This window comes from Gavialis gangeticus, unplaced genomic scaffold (genome assembly GCF_001723915.1).
Source record: "Gavialis gangeticus isolate Ggan-Ray unplaced genomic scaffold, GavGan_comp1, whole genome shotgun sequence".
NCBI classification, from domain to species: Eukaryota; Metazoa; Chordata; order Crocodylia; family Gavialidae; genus Gavialis; species Gavialis gangeticus.
In genome coordinates this window covers 24,911,344-24,914,825 of record NW_017729009.1, presented here as the reverse complement: position 1 = coordinate 24,914,825, position 3,482 = coordinate 24,911,344, and the positions used below count along the sequence as shown (strand labels likewise).

At 49.0% G+C, this 3,482-nt stretch overlaps 1 protein-coding gene across 1 annotated transcript in view; it reads right to left on the bottom strand.

Moving 5' to 3' along the window:
- Positions 1-3,482, bottom strand: part of LOC109292689 (opsin-5-like) — a 65,251-nt gene extending 61,769 nt beyond the window's left edge. Inside the window, exon 1 of the mRNA XM_019510257.1 lies at positions 3,426-3,482. The gene's annotated coding sequence lies outside the window, so the exon portion shown is untranslated. The remainder of the gene's footprint in view (positions 1-3,425) is intronic.

The window sequence follows — 3,482 nt, the reverse complement described above, 5'->3', positions numbered from 1 at the left end:
TACATATTAATAGTTTTAAATCTTATTTTAAATTTCTCTTCAGAATTTCTTGAGAATCTGATGTGGGGTAGATGCCCCCCCTTCCTCAAGAACGTAACAGAAAATGTCTAGAACATCTAAACCCATAATTGAAACTGGTGCATTTATACACTGGGGTGAATGACTACATAAATAAGCAGTTAGATGTGTAATTGGCCACTCCTTACATTACACCACTTGTTCATACAAAAGCATATTCTGTTTTGGTGGTGCAGTTGAGCATGTACAGTCGGGAACATCTTGTCCTGTTTATGGCCTTCAGTTAGCATGGCTTAACTCCCGACCAAAGCAACCTTCAAGCACCCAATCAATGTATGTTCTTTCCAGAATCTGAAAAACACACACAACTTTTGGTGAGCCCCAGCAAAAAAGATACCAGAGTAGCATACTGCTAGGGAAGAGCCAGTTGGACCACTACTGTTTCACCAGGCCAACTAGGAAGCTTGGTGAGAAAAAACGGGATGCTGTTAAAGCATTTCCAAATCCCTGCTGCATAAGGCTGAACCACGGTGGACTGAGCTAATGCCATAGGATGAAGTTTGGTGCAGGTGACAATGAATCTAGCAGACAAGGAGGTTGCTACAATACTTGGCACCTGCAGCCTCCCTTGTCCCAAGGTGAGGATGAAGGCATGGCACTGGAGCACTCAGGGGAATTCAGAACCCTCCTTGGAGACTGAGGAGCTTCAGCAGCACAGGGAGTATAATTTATACCTCCCTGTACCAGCTCCAGTGAATCTGTCCCATAGAGCCCTTATGTAGCTTCATTAACCTAATTGGAAACCACCTTTATTTAGTGCCATGCAAGTCATTTCTGAGCCTCTAATTATGCACAATTCTCCTTTGAGGCCATATTTCATTCTTCCTTGGGAGTACTGGAATGGGAGACATGCCATCTCCAGCACGTAACTGCACAGCTGAAACTCTCCTATGGGGTGCACAAGAATTAAGAAAATTCCAATGAAGAGCTTATTTAAGTAGGCATGATGGAGCCTATTGAAATATGAAGTGAAAAAGGAGGGAACTTCATTATAGCTCTGAAACAGAAACAAAACCTGGGAAAACACAGCCAAAAAAGGTCAGATCAGCTGTGGAAATGAGCTGTTTTCTTTTCTTAGCATGCACAAAGAATAAGAACTTGGCAAAGTTTGCAAGACTTCATTATTTCCTTCAGTTATAGGCAGAAACCTGTCAGTGATCCATCCTCTAATACATTAAGGTGCAGGCGTCATCGTATGAAATCAGGATGTCAAGAAAATAATCCATGAGATGTGCTTCTATTTCTAATATATTAGGTAGAATATAGCCTGTTTTTATGGGAGTGCTTGAGCCATTTGTAAACATACTTTTATCATTTCCTCTATTGCAATGAGGAATGTATATGTATTACATTGATAGATGTTCTGAGATCATTGACACTAAGCTAGGCTGACTGCAAATCAGTGTGGAGAAATGTGGAGATTTGTCAGGTTTGTGTCTCAAGCTAGTCAAGACGACACTAAATCCTGTCTACTTACCTTGCTGGTGAGCCTGGGCAAGGTAAATTAGAATCAGTGAGGATATCATCATAAAAAAAATATCCATGTCTTTCATGCGCTGCTTTCTTTCTGGGTTCAGGAAATCTCTCCCCATAACAGATAAATCAGAAAGGAGTTAATTTGTTTTAGCTCATTAAGTACATGGGATCAGATGGCTGGAGAGGGATTTATCCGGGATTCTACAGACCTTTTCCTCTCATCTAGGGGTCCAAATCTGGCCTGAGAATGCACTGAACAAAAGTCATCACTGTCCTGTGACTGTGTGAAAGGAGGTGGTGGGTTTCCATCCCCTTCCTATGCATATGTTAACATGAAAAAAAAATCAACCCCAGCACCACTTACATTGCTGGAAATCCAAGGAAAAGATGAACACAGCAAGCATCTCCCCCTAGAGGTACTCCACCAGGTAAGGGCTGGAAACATGGGAGCAAAGTGGTAGAGGGAAGCTTACACACCTTTTGCTCTGTAGTAGAGAAAAAGACTTCAAGCTGCAGGAGTGTCCATCACAAATGCTAAATGCACTCTTTTTTTTTTTTTGACAGCAGTGACTGCTGCAGTTTTGTCCCTCCTCAAAAAGAAAAAAAAAAATAATCCAACTCTACTTGACCAACCCTAAATGTCCTGGAAGGGAGGGGAAGGAGACTCCCCTCAACCTGTCCTAGCTAGCTGCTTAGCTATGCTCTTCAGAGGCCCAAAGCTGCGGCTGAATTCGATTTAAGCTCCATTGCTCAAGGTCTCTCCTGAGAAGAGGAGGACTGTAAAAACTCCTTTCTGCTCAGTTTAATCAGATTTCAAAACGAGATGAAGTTTTCCTAGCAGCTGCAGCAGCAGCACCAGAAACCCCAGCGTCCCACATTACAGCCCCTTTCATTGCCGTCAGGAGAGCAACAACACACGGACCCCAAATCACATCCAAGACGGAGACGCAGACAACGGCTGGGCTGGAATTCGGAGCTTGCCCTGCGGCACCCTCTCTGTCCACTCCCAAACCCCTTCTCTTATTGTGAATTACTGCCAGGTCTGAGCTAATCCTCCTGCACTTTCCCCGTCTCTTCCCCATCCCAGCTGGCCCGCAGCTTGTCCTGCTGGGGGTCGGGACCCCACAGACCTCCAGTTTAACCTGCACCGCCAAATACCGGCAACTGATCTGTGAGACTCCCAGTGCATGGGGAAGCGACCACGTAGCACTGGAGCCGGAGAACCAGGAAACCTGTCCACATGCTTAATAAATACGGCAAATCAGAGAAATGCAGAGAAGGAAGGTATCTCCCCGAATGCTGCCACCCCCCCTCCAGCTGGGGGACGAATGGGCATTTAGTGAAGAGAACAGGGGTGGTAAAGGGGGGGGTCCCCACCACTGTGAGCTCTTCAGACACGACTGGTTTCCTATCTTGGGGCCCCCCCACAAAGGAGCAGGGCCAGGCTGGTCTCCAAAGCTGCAGGACCCCTGCAGCCTCTGCCCCCCTCGCTGCCCAGGGGGGGCCCGCACCTGCAGGGGGCTTCTCCTCCCCCACACACCCAGGCTCTGCGCGTGTCTGGGGGGGCCACCCATCTCTGGCGCACACAGCTTCACACGAGGGCCCCTCACACACGTGCAGCCCCATTGCTGGGGGGCTCGCACAGACACGCAGCCTGAGCTGGGGCTGGGGGCTCCCCCGCGTCCTGGGGCAGAGCAGCGCTCAGCCCTCGAGTCACGCGTGTGCGCGCCTATGCGTGCCTGTGAGGGCGGGTGTGCATATGGACACGCGTGTGCATGCATGTGTGCACGCGTGTGCATCGGTGCATGCATGTGCCGGTGGGTGCGCGCGCACCTGTGCAGGTGGGTGCCCGTGCGCGCGCCGCCCGGTACCTTTCCCGCGCGCCCTCCGCGCCCTCAGCCGGGCCGCCCAGCGCTCCGCAGCCGCCA